Source organism: Cydia strobilella, chromosome 13 (assembly GCF_947568885.1).
Source record: "Cydia strobilella chromosome 13, ilCydStro3.1, whole genome shotgun sequence".
Taxonomy (NCBI): Eukaryota; Metazoa; Arthropoda; class Insecta; order Lepidoptera; family Tortricidae; genus Cydia; species Cydia strobilella.
This window is the reverse complement of record NC_086053.1, coordinates 8,297,247-8,313,741: the sequence shown is the minus strand read 5'-3', so window position 1 is coordinate 8,313,741 and position 16,495 is coordinate 8,297,247. Positions and strand designations below refer to the sequence as shown.

Genomic DNA, 16,495 nt, shown 5'->3' with positions numbered 1-16,495 from the left:
CGAACGCTGTGAAGGGTTCGAAATGTCGGGATGTATTACAAATTCAATATATGCGATATAATCCGTTTTCATAGTTTTATTTCATAATTTCGGTATTATCACCTCAGTAGTATACCTAATGTAGGAAGCAACTTTCAGTTCTAGTATAAAAAGAAACCTGAAAACTTGCTGCAGCTGCAACTTATCAATTGGCGCTATTCAGAAAAGAACGAATGCGGCGAACAAAGTAATTTGAATGCATGATGGAAAGCATTTTAATTTGTTTGAAAATTTGACTTAAGTTTGTTCTCATAATAGAATACTCTCCTTTTTTGCAATTAGTGCAGGAACGATGTGGTTGGGTAAAACATGTATGTTAGATTTTTTGAAAGTAAATTTAAAATTGTGGGGGTAAGTAATGTTTTATATAAAAACCTATAATCTAAATTAATTTTTCAGACATAACTGGGAATTTAGAGAAAATAGTTTCCCCAATTAGCGTGAGTATTTAGTTAAGAAAAGTTAATGCTGTCAGTTTTGTAACGACAATTAAGCATGAAATCTGTATTTTTGCCTTTAATTTTAGGGTTCCGTACCCAAAGTTATTACCAGGCTGTATCTCATGAACCGTGATAACTAGACAGTTGAAATTTACACAGATGATGTATTTGTTGCCGCTATAACAAAAAAAAACACGGAACTAAAAAGTACAGAGTTCCGTACTTTTTAGTTCCGTGTTTTTTGGTGGTTGAGTTCGACTTGCACTTGTCATTGTTTTTTACATTGTAATTGCTTATATTTTATGAAATGAATACCAAAAACAATTTTTTATTGATATTTAATGCTTAATTATCGTCACAAAATTGACAGCTTGACAACTTTTATTAACAACTCAAGACTGGAAATGGGTACACTTTTTTCAGAAAATTCCCAACTAAGCTAATTATAATTGGGCATTTTGTTTGTATCAAAACTAAACGACACCTTCTGAATGTATATTTATTTGATGGTACTTGGTTATATTCAACTTATAATTTATTGTTGAAAAACTTGAAAAACAAAGATATAACCAGTTAAGTAAATGTTAGGGTAAATAAAATTAGATCTTCATTATTATTTATTGACAATGTGTTTGTTACCTAAAGCAGGTAATTGATGCAGGTTTTTATCTGAACTTAGGGAACAAAACAACGTTTTACAGAAATTATCCTTGATTGCTGATGCTGACTATTGCTGACGTAACAAAAACAAATTCTCGCATAAAGCTAAATGAGTTGGACCAAGGAAACATAATTAAAAAAGTTAGACCACTCACAAAAGTTGTTTGACTCAGAGGTATCATCGGAAAGAGGTCGGGCACGTGGCGATGACTTTTTTGGAATTACTGTTCTTGTTTCTGATTACGTTTTTTATGACTGTTGCACTCCAGTTCTCAAGATACGCTGGTAGAGCTTGCGGCTATAAAAATATATTGTTTATTGCGTAGGTATTATCGGCTCCTTTCATATTTCGCGGCTTGTCGGCGTGAGTACCTAAGTATAGCGGGTAATTCAGAACATTACGGCCAAGAAAGAATTTTGTAAAGAAAGCTACAACAAGAAGAGCAAACTACAGGAACACTATCGGGCGGAGATTTTTCATTCTTACGCTTCATTTTAATGGTAAATATCTTTAACGTTTTCCATGCCATTAAAACGCTTTTTTTTTCATGCAATAAATTTAAAAACGTGAATAATATCAAGTGAGTTAAAGCGAGTTTGCGTTTCACAGAAAGATATATTTTGTTTTGTAGTAATTGCTGCTGTAACAATTTTTACTTACAGTGCGAAATGGAGTTTTATTATCCCCAACTTGAAATTATATATTTACTTTTAATTATGGCAATAATGTGATTAAAATTATTTTGAAAACAAAATTGTGGATTCTTTTTAGGTATATAGATGTAGTTTCGAAAATATGCAACCGCTGCTATAGAAAAATCATATTGTTTTACAAGTTTAAGGCTCTATCTTCGAAAAATGATGCATATTTGAGGTCTCTGGAGCCAGCTGTCCAGTTGATAGACCAAAAACTATCTGTATATGTTGACGGAAATGGAATTAAATAGATGTAGTTCGTTTTTTATTGTTTTAATTGTATGACTGATGAGTTGAAAAAATTGGAGCAATTAAACTATAAAAATAAGTGTAAAGTTTCTCATTTTAATTTTTTTCATAGGTTGTCATGTGGTTGTCATGGAGACATTTCTATGACAACAACATGACAACCTATGAAAAAAACTAAAATGACCACATGGCCATGAATCGCTGAAAGCCGCGGCCTGTTCCGGCGTTCCGGCTCGCGCAGCTCGGGCCGTCCGGGCTACCAGTGCCGTGTCGGACGTCGGAGTTATTGCACGTCGCGCCCGTACCGAATCTTCCGCACTTTTACACGTTCGCGTGTAGTGACTGCCATGTTCAGTGTGTGTTACAGTGATGCTATTTGAAATTGGTAGGTATTTTATTTCTAATAATTAGAAAAACTCATTTTGTTAATATATTTGTTTTGGTTTTATTATTGACGTTGACATTTCATAGGCAATTTATTTTAATGGCTATTAAGTTACAATATTATTTGTGTAAAAGTTTTATTTGTTTCGGATTGCTAGTAAAATTTTATCTTCTTCGCATAGGCACTTTTCCGTTAAATATATTACAGTTTCAGGAAAAATTTAACTAAGTGCATTAATAGTAGATTGTTAACCAAGGGATGAAAGGCACTTATTTCCGCCGAGGTATTTTGGTGCTCGAACGCAGTGAGATCGCCAATAGTCCGAGGCTGAAATGATACCTTTCACCCAAGTTAAACATTCTACTTTTCATTTCGAATACGAGGAAAGTAAAATGAATGATTTTTTATTAAAAATTTATTATACAATTATTTTAAAGTATACTTAATGTAATTTAACGGATAACCGCAAGACAGGATGATTAATCGCGTTGTAATAAGGTCTAATAACAGATTATGGTCTATATATCTATTACCAATAAATAGCGCCTATTATTACGTGTGGGTTCCGCTTCTCTAGAATTCCACATATCTGACTATATGAGAATGATAATTTAGAATTATGAAGTGTGAAGGTCTTGTTCTCTGATGTATTAGCCTAAACGAAATAGGTACAATATTTTGACTATCGTATCTTGAAATAATAATAAATAATCAGAGCAATAGCGGCACAGGAATTCCGCCGTGTTCCATATACCTAAGCCCTTATCGTGCGCATAAAACTCAACTAATATTGAACGTACTGTGGGCCTAACGCTACTCTATGTAACACTTTCTATTCACGTTACGGCGATGTTCTCTCTTTTTTCTGAATTTGAATTCTATGAAAACGGTTTCCATAACATTCAGGTGAAGTAAACTTCCTGCAACTTGTTAACCTTTGACATGCAGTAACGGGTACTACAGAAACTTCTAAGATACCTATTTACATTGCCCAAGTTTGGTTATTACGAGGCATCTAACTTGTGTGGATTCGTGTGTAGCTAACAATTTTGAATACTGATTCTGGTATGTACCTACTTATTTATTCATTCACATCGAACTAGTAGTTTTTGATAGTCTTTGCAAATGTAGGTATACCTTATGGTACTTTCTACTTTGATACATTATATAGAATAGAACAGGTAGGTACCTACTATACAGGTATTACAGCTAAATTATATTTTTGTTTCTTATTTTCCATTTTATGAAATTTTTGACAAGAGCCATGTGTTGAGCCAACACTAAGTATAACGGTCAAGCGATTTATTTTACTTTGGAGATTTTATCGAAGGTGCGGGCGGTACGATAGTTTCTTTTCTCAAACATGCAATGAAATATTGATATTATATGTTCTTTATATTGGGCTGGGAAGTATCACGTCTCGGGCGCGGGGTAGACGAGGGGTCTGTAATGAAATTTCATACATAGTTGCAGGCCGGGAAGTATATATTTTTTGAATTTCAATGTAAACATGGCGTCTGTGTTCATGAACAAGCTAAACAGCTGTTTTTTATCTTTATAGGGCTGTATCTCCTAAACCGTACGTCGTAGGCGTCGTAGCGCAAAAATAATAAAATTTTCGTTCCTCTTTAAGAACCAAGTAATATATAAATAAAAACCGGCCCCGAGCGAGTCGGACTCGCGCACCGAGGGTTCCGTACTTTTTAGTATTTGTTACTATAGCGGCAACAGACATACATCTGTGAAAATTTCAACTGTCTAGCAACCACGGTTCATGAGATATATACAACCTAGCGGTCTAGCATAAGTTGCGTTCTCGCGCGCGAGTCCATACTTGAAGTCGCGCTAGATGTATGGAGTCGCGCGCGAGAACGCAACTTATGCTAGACCGCCTGGTGACAGACAGACAGACGGACAGAGGAGTCTTAGTAATAGGATCCCGTTTTTACCCTTTGGGTACGGAACCCTAAAGATCACAATGAAAAAACTAAAGGACAAAAAATAAAAAAATCTCTATAGCGCTGTATCTCCTAAACCGTGCGTCGTAGCGCAAAAATAATAAAATTTTCGTTCCCGTCTAATACCCCACGCACTGAATAACTTATCACATTAGGACACGATACATTCATCATCATCATCATCATATTTGTATTATTATTTCATAGTATGTTTGAGAAAAGCACTATATGTACATAGGCATAGGCGTGAAAAGGGGTTGTCGGCCTCATAACTATCCGTCGTATATTCTATTCGGGCGGTAACCCCTTACTTCCCGGCCTCGGCGGCCTCTGTAGTAATGTACTATTACATTCTTTATTTATGCGAATGTAACGTAGATGCTCCAGTGTTCGACATAGCTCCAATAACGACATTCTCAATTATAATGTCATAGAATAAAGTTGCTGTTTGTTGGAGTGTTTATGCTTTATGGTTCCTGGCATATTTTTCATCTCTATTCTACTGACTAACAGAAATTTGGGTATTAAAAGTAAAGTAGCCTTTTTCTTGTATTCTTTCAGTATGTTAAAACGCCTCAAGTAGACGTCAACGCAATTCTACCCGCACTTGACCGGCGTTCCCTTTTCTGAATACCTACACAGATGACAGAGGGTGGTTAGTTTCTGTGAGCAGCGATTCTAGTTCTTAGCCCCTAGACTGGCGATATGTGCCTACGTCCTTTGTGCGACAGTTCAAGTGAGCTAATGTGCGCGATCGAAAGTGAGCGATCTAGAAAGCACTTATAAAGTCGCAACTACTACCGTTTTGCATGATTAATTTTCTAAAAATTCTGATAATAAGCTTCAAATTTTCATTAAAAACTACACTAAATTAATAAAAATAATATTTAGATATATTTAGGTTCGGACAGATTTACAGATGTAGAAATTTAAACTAAGATTTGACCAGTCGGTGAATAATACTTTGTCTTCTTTTAAGTTTTATATAGGTACGTAATTACCGTAATTATGTACGGTATTGGGTTTGGTCGTATTTCCAATTCCAAACGATGTTATTATAAATTAAATAAATTTACAACTTACAAGTGTCAGTGCAACGTACTTTTGCCGTCCCAACAAGAAAATTTAAAGATGGGCGGCGAAAACATATTTTTCGTTAGTTATTCTCAATCAATGATCTAATCAGCTTGATATTCCATCATTGAATGCATTAAATTTTAGGTGTGTTTGACATATATTAAACAAACTCAAAGCAAATTAATATACAGATCCATTCAAGCTCTTTGTTTATTTCTACCACATCAGAATCAATATTTACATCAGAAACTCACAATTCGTTCAAATAAACAGGCTCAAAGCATTATACTTACTTGTCAATGATCTTTGATGTAGGTAAACGAGTATAACTCAGACCGGATATTAATAGGAAATATGGATTTTGGAGTGGCATTCATACTTAACTTCGGAAAGCAAGTGAAATTTATTAAATAATGTTATTGGTAATGTGTAATTTTAATTGTTAGGAGATAAGTAATAGTAGTAGTAGTAGTAAACTATTTATTGTACAAATATACATATTAAAAATTACATAGTACAAATAATAAGATGTACAAAGGCGAACTTATCCCTTTGAGGGATCTCTTCCAGTTAACCTTTGAGTAGATGAGAGGAGAAAGTGAAAAGAGGGTGACAAATGTAGCAAAATGTACAACAAGGTACCAGAAAGACAAAGGATATATTAGGGTGTATTTACATACGAAATTAATAGGATAAACATATAATATGTTACACGAAAAGGAATGGGGAAAATACACAAAAAATTGGAAAGAAGTAGAAAAATATAAAGCAACATACAATACAAATATAGGCACATTAATCAATCAGATAACCGCATAGCTTCTTTAACCTCTCCTTGAACAGTTAAGTTGACGTCAGGCATAGCTGTAGAAAAATACATCACTATCCTTATGAGGCTCTGTGTAAATTATATTGGCCATGTTAAAAAACTGTTATTTAGTAACATTTCAATTTCTAAATCAAAACAATTATTTTTGGAACTCAGGAGACTGTAGTACATTGCCCATTATCTCGATAAAGAATCATGCTGACTCATTCATATTTGTGTGGGAGAATTACGTTCTTACACGCAGGATCGGTACCCACGCACAAAGAAATGTGGCATAAAAGCAGCTTATCGCGAAAAATATATTTTTTCAAGCGCGCAAAAATTCCATGTTCTTTTCTGGAATTTCCTGTATACAGTTTAATGAGGAAACAGGACCACTGACGAGTAGGTATATAAGGCTTATTTGTAACTACAAATACAAAACATAGTTATGGTTATAATTTGAAAATAAATAATATAAATTTGTACTTCCGTTTACATTTAAATACTGTCCGAGATCATCATCTTCCTCGCGTTGTCCCGGCTTTTGCCACGGCTCATGGGAGCCTGGGGTCCGCTTGGCAACTAATCCCGAGAATTGGCGTAGGCACTAGTTTTTACGAAAGCGACTGCCATCTGACCTTCCAACCCAGAGGGGAAACTATATCAGATTATATTTCGTACATAAGTTCCGTAAAACTCATTGGTACGAGCCGGGGTTCGAACTCGCGCGCACGCTCTTACCGCTAGGCTACCAGCGCTTCTCCTAATTATCCTGTCCGAGATATATAAGTTATATAACCCTTTTTACGACTTACAAGCTATATTTTATGGTAAAAATTACCACCTTAAACATCATCTTAATGTACTTAATTGTGCAGATTTTTAAGGAATATGAAGTTGCAATGAAGCTTAAATAAATTTCTCAAAATCTGTTAAAGAGTTAAGATCCTTTCATCCCCAAAGAATTAACCGAAAGATCGAGTCACTGAAGCTAATTATATTAAATAAATATTTAAAATATCAGACTATAGAATGTAAGTATATACTTTATTGCTTACCTAATGCTTTATAACGTCAAAAACTCAACTAACAACTTATTATTTGTTTCTCAATAACCCGTACTTTTTATGATGCTCATCTATTTCTTCAAACTCTACCTACTTACTTATGAGGGTTCTGTAATTGGCCTACTTAATTAGTGATTTTAGAGATAACAGTATTCCCGGGCACAAATCTTGTAAAGCAATGCACGAAAAAATATTATAAACATTTTCCGAGCAGAATTTTATATCCCCGTCCCTAGAGTATTGTATAAATTTCGGAGATGAAATATAGCCTACGCCCTTCAAGGTGACAGCGCTGTTCTTGGCATATTTCAGAAAGGTCGATTTAGCATAAAAAAATACAGCTGCCAATACGAGTATTACTTTTCAATCGCTAATCTATTCTCAATGTAACAACATTCCTTATTGATATTATACTTAAATGTATATGTGTTTTTCTTCGGGGTATGGCTAAGTAGTAAGTACATTTAAGATAATTTTTAAGAAAAAAAAACCGACTTCAATATGGGTTGCCGCTGCAAGTTCACTTCTTGTTGATGGTGCACTCTTAGATTCCAGACAATGAAATGAAAAAGACAGCATCTTTTGCCTAATTATGTAGAAAAGGAAGTAAAAACACCCACTTTTCTAGTAGCACTTCGTTTTTGTAAGGGTCGCAGTTCTAACCTAACCTAACCTACTTTTCTGATAGCATTTCGTTTCTGTAAGGGTCACAGCTCTAACCTAACCTAACCTACTTTTCTGATACCTAACAGTTCTGTTCTGTGAGAATCGTAGCATCAAAACCCACCCACCCACCTAACCCACTTTTCTAGTAGCATATCCGGGTCCGGGTCTGGGTCCGGATCCGAGTCCGGGTCCGTGTCCGGCTGTCCGGGTCCAAGTTTGGGTCAGAGTTCGGTCCAGGTCCGGGTCCGGGTCCGAGTTGGGGTCCATGTCCAGACCCGGGTCCGGGTCCGAGTCCGGGTCCAAGTTTGGGTCTGGGTCCATAAGGAAGAGAACAAATCGCCAAACGTGAACTATGTGTTATTGAAGAGTTCCATTCTGATCATCATCAGCAGTTCCACTTCATCAAATGTCACTTTTTTAATGTAAATGCTGGATTTGTTGATGAAAATACAAAAATCACTATATGTATGCCTTTCACATTTGAGGAGTTCCCTCGGTTCCTCGTGGGTCTCATCATCAGAACTCGAGCTTGACAAAAATATGTCTTAAAAACTCAAGTTGCTTAACAAACATAAAGAAGAAGACAAATCGCCAAACGTAAACTATGCGTCGTTAAAGAGTTCCATTCTGATCATCATCAGCAGTTCCACTTCATCAGATGTCACTTTTTAAAATGGAAATGCTGGATTTGTTGATAAAAATACAAAAATCACTATATGTATGCCTTTCACATTTGAGGAGTTCCCTCGATTCCTCATGGATCCCATCATCAGAACTCGAGCTTGACAAAAATGTTTCTTGAACACCTAACTTGCTTAACAAACATAACGAAGAGGACAAATCGCCAAACGTGAACTATGCGTCATTGAAGAGTTCCGTTCTGATCATCATCAGCAGTTCCACTTCATCAAATGTTACTTTTTTAAATGTAAGTGCTTGATTTGTTGATGAAAATACTAAAATCACTATATATATATATATATGCCTTACCCATTTGAGGAGTTCCCTCGATTCCTCATGGATCCCATCATTAGAACTGCTTTTTGACAAAAACGGGACCAATCTGTATGTATATACTTACAAACAAAAAAAGAATTTTCAAAATCGGTCCAGAAATGACGGAGTTATGGAGTAACAAACATTAAAAAAAAAACATACAACCGAATTGAGAACCTCCTCCTTTGAAATCTTGAAGTCGGTTAAAAAAACATAAAACCGAATTGAGAACCTCCTCCTTTGAAATCTTGAAGTCGGTTAGAAAAGGAATGGCATCGTTAATTTTTTTTTTCGTAAAAAGTTATTAATAGCTTTATTGTAACACGGGCAATTTTATTTAAATCCATCAAACAATACATGACATAATATCAATGGCACTTCGAATATCGATGGTCCGAGATAGTACTGCGTAGTACTTGCGTTTAGTAGCAAATGTACTAAACTCATACTAAACACTAATCAATATGTAAACAGGCCCTAAGGCAAGTGTACACGCTCGTAGGGACCTTATCAGATAAAAATTAATCATTGATTATCTCCAAAATAGAGATAATTAGAATAACGGTTTCTTCGAGAAAGTTACTTAATTTAAGCTCAGAAATGCACCCTTGAAAATAACGAACTTTAAAAAAAACCCTATGCTATCAAATTAGTTACCGATATTATAAGAAATGGTACTTTACATTAAAATAATTAACTTTAAACAGAAATTAAGAAAGCTTTTCATATCATTTTTTGTTTTCATTAACCGAACAAAAAATAAATCAATTCTATCTAAAAATAATCATCATGTATATTTGATTGACAAGATGTTTAACATATAGCATGACTGACAATCAAGTATTTGATTTATCATTATCAACGTGAAGTCGTCAGTTAAGTGGTTAGGTAAAAGAGGTTCTAGAATCTGTTCAATGACAGTCCTCATTAACAGGACTTTTACGTAGCAAATTTGTTTTCCAATTTTCTCCAAAAACATCATAAAACCTGTGATGTTTCATACTTTAATATACTCCAGGAGCCAAGTTATAATATCAGCTGTAAAAATGTCGGTAAGAGCTAATTTATTAGCCCCTTGTTAGTATTTATTTGATTTATCTAGTATTATGTCTACAATGTGTGGCCTGTAATAGGAGCAAAAAATTAAACTGTAGGCTGTACTCCTAATACCGATCAACATTTGTTCAGCGACTTTTAAAAATAACTTGTTTTGATTTTTAATACACATTAAAGTTTTTTCCAAGACGCAATGTATTGCGAATTTTGTTATGTTTAAGGTGTGACAGGCAACGTCAATCACAATGATAATGGCGTACATTGAAGATACTATTTATTTTGTATGAAAAATACGAAGTCTAAAGTCTTCATTATTTTTAAAAGTCGCTGAACAAATGTTGGTCAGTTTGATCCTACATTTGATCGTTCATTTGCTCCTATTACAGGCCACACATTGTATAGTAAAATAATATATGTAACATTTTAAATCATATTTTTAATGTCCTTGCTATTTTTTCTGAAATATTTTTCTCACTTGTACCTTGAAAGCCTCCATTTGTACTCATATTTATTGTGTAATAAAGTTTAATAAATAAATCCTCCTTAAAAGATAAGTATACAGTGAGATGAGTGAAATACAGTACAGTGAGGTTCCAAATTTCTGTCACAAGTCATAATAAATATTTAGAGTCGATCTTACACAGATCGATCTAGGGCCTGTTTATCAAAACTATCAAAAGCTTGTAGCCTGTAATACAAGCGGAAGTCCCTTTCTAACAAAAGCTGACAAAAAGGGACTTCCACTTGTATTACAATCTACAAGCTTTTGATAAACAGGCCCCTAGTCAAACTAAGCATAGCTTGTAATTAAAAAGTATCATATTCTAGGTGACGCTGACGATATAAAGCTGTGATTATATAACAAGCAGATAGGTACAAGCAAACCGTGTGGATAGTTGACCAAAAAAGAAAATGTAAACACCTTCATATGCTCATGTTAGCTATAAAATAATTTGTGACATCTGTCATCTAATAAATAGAAATTTCGCTTGTCAAACAGTAGAAAATTTACCTTGTAAATGACAATAACGTAAGCTTTTATCACAATAGATAATTACAAGTTATCAGTTCCCAGCGACGACCGGAAATATCTCTGTATTCACGAGGGCTTAGGAACACAATATGACAGGAACATCGCTCGAGGCATGATTGATCATTGTGTTGTGACGTCCCTCGAATAGTTAGTTAAACAGCTCCCTGGTGACGGACGCAATTAAATGTTTTACCCCTCTGGCACAAATTGCACAGAAACATCCAGAATGCTATGCAAATTTAAACCGCTAAGTGACGTTGTGGATTCAATTAGTTAGCATACATTGAATATGTAATAATTAGGGTTGAAATGATTTTCTTTCTTCATTTCAAAATTCGAAGGAGTAAGGTTTTTAATCAGAGGGTATCTTTGTTTTTTAGGCATGCTGCCCGTTTCTTGAAATGGGCTTAACACTTGTTCTCACCGACATCAGCTCAGGATGTGATTATGGATAAAATCGATTGTTTAGAAAATAATATGAACGATGACTCCTTCTTTAAACATAGGTACTTACATATTTTTTTAATCTTATTATTATTAATGAATGTATTGAGTGGCTTTGTAAATAAATATGTAGAGCGATGTCGCTTCCAACCAAACGGTTTTGATGGAAATTTATATTTCATCGCGTCGCCGCCTGCGTTTTCTCACAAAACAGTATCGTGAGTGGATTTCCGCTCACATAGAGAGCTTTACAAAATGCGCTGTAGGTACATTGCTGTGTACCTATTCATGGATTAAGCCAGGCTTGCACATAGATTTACTATTGAAAGCGTAGTGCTTATGTAGGTATTATGAAAAAAAAAATAAGTTATTTAAAGCTTTATTAAGTATACAATTTGAAGAGATTCCAGAGCACTACCTACACCCAAATTAACTTCATCATCATCATCATCATGTCAGCCGATAGACATCCACTGCTGGACATAGGCCTCCCCCAAGGCTCGCCACTCCGACCGATCCTGTGCCGCTCGCAACCACCGAATTCCCGCGACCTTCACCAGGTCGTCGCTCCATCTCGTTGGAGGCCTACCGGCAGTTCGTCTTCCGGTACGCGGACGCCACTCCAGAACCTTCCGGCCCCACCGGCCATCAGTTCTGCGAGCAATGTGCCCCGCCCACTGCCACTTAAGGTTTGCAATTCTGCGAGCTATGTCGGTGACCCTAGTACTACTGCGGATATCATCATTTCTGACTCTATCACGCAGAGAAACCCCGAGCATAGCTCTCTCCATTGCCCTTTGCGTGACCTAGAGCCTTCTTATGAGGCCCATCGTTAGCGCCCACGTCTCAGATCCGTATGTCATCACTGGCAACACACACTGGTCAAAGACTTTTGACTTAAGACACTGCGGCAATTTGGACGAAAAGATACTGTGGAGCTTCCCGAACGCTGCCCAACCGAGTCGGATTCGACGAGTGACCTCTTTCTCGAAGTTGGATCTACCTAACTGGACTGTTTGTCCTAGGTATACATAATCGTCAACAACTTCGAGCGCAGAGCCTCCGATTAATACGGGAGTTGGCACAACATGAACGTTAGACATGATCTTCGTCTTGTCCATGTTCATTTTCAGATTAACTTAAGTAACACAATTAGAGGGCCTGTCTGACTCAACTTAATGACAGATAAATATATTGAGGCTAAATTATGTCCATGTTTTCGACTAGGTATTCCAAAATTACTTAAGTATTACCGGCCCCCGGCGTGAATTTTAGAGCAGAATAATTCATCGCAATCCAATAAAAAGGCAATTAGTATGATAAGTTCATGTCATGAGCTAACAGGGAGAAATTTCAACGCATCAAAGGCACCCACCCAAAATCTATTTAATCTCATGAAAACAGATTCACTTGTTTCGTACATTTTATTTATACATGCTGGCAGGAAAGTTCTTTGAAGTTCCCAGAAGTTTCCAGGGAAAGTTCGTAAAAGGTCTTTATTCTGTTTGCGCGGAATTTCGCTTCCTTTCCATCTTTGTTCCTAACTGTCCTTACAGAAATTGCGCTTCAGTAGTTGACAAAGTTATTCGGGTCCCCTTAAAACACAATGTTTGTTATGGGATACAACCTTTGGATCAGAATTATATACATATTTTTTATCGAATAAACAAGGCAAATAAACCTCCTGGTCGTCAATCGAGGGTGAGTGAGCGTCATATGTTGAATCGTCATTAAATATGTACCCAAGACTGTTAAACATAAATTATACATGTTTTTTATTTTTCCTGAAAGTTCAACGTTATTTAATTACTCTTTTCTAGATAAAGTTTTTTCTTTTCATACGAATTATTGCCTAACAGATGAGCTGTTTATCCATATTGCGAGTTTCCTTCAAAAACATTATTGTTGGGCAAAAAGTAATTGAATTACAAATTTACAATTGCAATTACAAAATATAATTGCAATTACTAATTACAATTAATTGTAAAAAGTAATTGCCCTTTCAAATAACAATTACAATAACGAGATTTTGTTATTATTACTGATAGTAGACACCTACCAATTTAAACTGATAACTACTTTACTACTGCTTGAAATTAACAAACAGCACAAGATGATTGTTTTATGGAAAATTCTCGGTTTGGTTTACCGTATAAGAAAGTAATTGAGTAATTTAATTACCAATTAATGTAATTGTAATTACAAAATTATATTGTTATTTCAATTGCAAGTAATTCAACTACATGTATTGTCACGGTTTGGGATCTAGACCACTAACTATAACGAGCGGAATAAATAAAATCTAAATTCGTGCAATAATAAATTTAATTAAAATATCAGAAGCTAACTTAAAGATTGAGATTTAGCGAATCTTTATTTCTAGTAGGGTCGTAGGTTATTCGTAAATTCACACAAATGGATCCTATCCACTTTGCGGTTAGGTACTCTCGCCTGTATGTGCAGTCGGTGGTGTGCGCGGGCGCTGCAACTGTGGCCGACTGTACTCAGGTGGCTGCCCGGGGCGAGAAGAAATGACCGTCTTCCGACCGGCGAGAGTAGTGTTGGTGGTAGGGTGGCTGCGGTGGATCCTCCACCCAAAATAGCAGCCCGAACTTTGGACCCTGGAACGCGTCATTGTAACGCATGAGAATACAGTCCGGCAACGTAATTTGTGAGCATCCCCGGCAAGCGGCAGAAGAAAGAAAGCACCTAAAATGTAGCAGTGATGCCGTGGATGTTCACAATCAGAATCGGAGATTACAATTTATAAAGATGATGAAATAGTTTATATTTTTTTTAAATGAGGGTGGAAATAATTTCTGATGCAATATCGTTACAATGCATGATTAGGCAAAATCATTATAAAACTAAAGTACTTAACCGTGAAATGGTTTGATGAAGCATAGTAAGACACTCAAATTATCTTAATATCTATTTAGCAAGTAAAAACTACATTTGCGTTAATAAATTTACCACTTACCCAATTTGGGGTTTACTATCACTCGCGATAGTACGTATTTAACGTATTTGCGACGTTAACTAAAAACTTCGAGGAACATAAGGAACGACAACGTGAATATCGGTTACATTTTCCAAAAATGAAGTATGTATCAGAGACCGATGTACTGTGTGACGTGCGTTCTATCTCGAATGAAGATCGGGAATGGTCGCAGGACGATCCGCTAATGCAACTCGTCATACGACAAACACAAGAACTTGTTTCCGTGAGCTCTAAAATGTTGCATTTCAAATCTATCGGAGCGCTAAGACGGCGCCGACGAATACCTGTTGCATTTGTATGTTTTTTTATATAGTTTTAATTGTAAATAATAGCTTGTAAAATTAGTTTTAAGTGGTATTTTTATTTCGTTTCGTAGTTTAATTTAATAATAATAGTTACGTCTAGCGTATAACGTTACAGTATTACAATTAAAAGTAGTTTAATTAAATGTAATTCAATTAATAATTAAATTACAGAAGTAATTAATTACGCCCAACACTGTTCACTACACGGTTATTATTACTTACGTTTCGGATATCTCCTATGACGTATTAATATTCCACGAGACATACTATTAAAAGCTTCCATATTTAAATCATCCCTAACATATTATTTAATAATATTGTATTATTTCACATTTTATCTCATTAAATAGGTACATTGAATAAGACCATGGCAATATTCCGCAAAGTCGCGTCATCCATCCGCAATCACGCGCCGTCGTCTGAGCCTTTAATGCGGCGGTAATTGCTAAATGCGCTCGACTAAGATCCGACGATCTATCGCCGCACCGCACGTCCCAGCCATGAATCGAAATCCGACTCTATTCAGCCACCCCTTTGTTCAGACACCGGTTGCCAATGACGTGACACACGCTTAAATAGCAGCTTGTCGAAGGCTGCAAACAAAAAATGAGAAACCCTCAATAAATTTCCTAACAGAAAGTTTAACGTTTAAAACCCCTCAAGTGTAGTCAAGGAGTTGTTGAATTAAAGTAACATTTAGGAACATTTGTAATTAAGCAATCGCTGGCTTCGAAAATAAACAAGGACATAAAACAGAAAACGAGTGTATACCTACTTATTTTATAACTTAGAAGTTTTCTTATTACTTGTTTAAATTAAACTTCCTACGACTGCAAACGAAAATCATCACCAAAGTTTTTGTTTGTTGGCGCAGAAGTATCCATGGATATTCACTTTTATTGAGGTCAATGTATAATCTCTTTATGTTTATTTTATTTTATTGTTATGACTATGTAATAAATATACCTAGATCATCACCGTCATCATCATGGTGGCCTTTTGGTGATCCAATCTTGGATGTAGGCCTCTTGAGCCTCTTCCCTCTTTTTCCACTCCCGTCGGTTTTGTGCCCGATTCATCCAGTCCCGACCTCCGTGTCGAAATATAGATATACATTTAAAATCTTAATTATGAAGTTAATTTACCCTTTTTGCCTTTTTTTTTTTTGCTTTTTTTGCCTTTGTACATCTTATTATTTGTACCATGTACTTTTAATATGTATATTTGTACAATAAAGAGTTTACTACTACTACTACTACTTAATTTAGGAATAAAAGGTAGAAGTGAAGGATCACTCACACTACAACGCTACGGGACCGGGCCGAGGCGTCCGACACTTAGGGCCACTTGCATCATCCCTAACCTGGGGTTAACCGGTTAAACATGCGTTACCATGGTTACTAGTACAATTTAATACTGGATTAACGGATCAACCGGTTTACCCCGGGTTAGTGGGATGGTGTAAATGGCGCTTAATTATCTTTTAGACAACTGCGCAGATCACGTGATACTTTCTATAGAAAACGAAGTGTTGGGCGCCTCGGCATGGGCCCGGACCGTTGTTAGCGTGTCTTCCTAATCCTAAGTGAGATAAATATAATGACTACTCATT

General features: G+C 35.8%; 1 protein-coding gene across 1 annotated transcript in view; it reads left to right on the top strand.

The window, feature by feature from the left end:
• Positions 1-2,304: 2,304 nt before the first annotated feature.
• Positions 2,305-16,495, top strand: part of LOC134746595 (monocarboxylate transporter 4-like) — an 88,048-nt gene continuing 73,857 nt past the window's right edge. The window contains exon 1 of the mRNA XM_063681018.1: positions 2,305-2,469. The gene's annotated coding sequence lies outside the window, so the exon portion shown is untranslated. The remainder of the gene's footprint in view (positions 2,470-16,495) is intronic.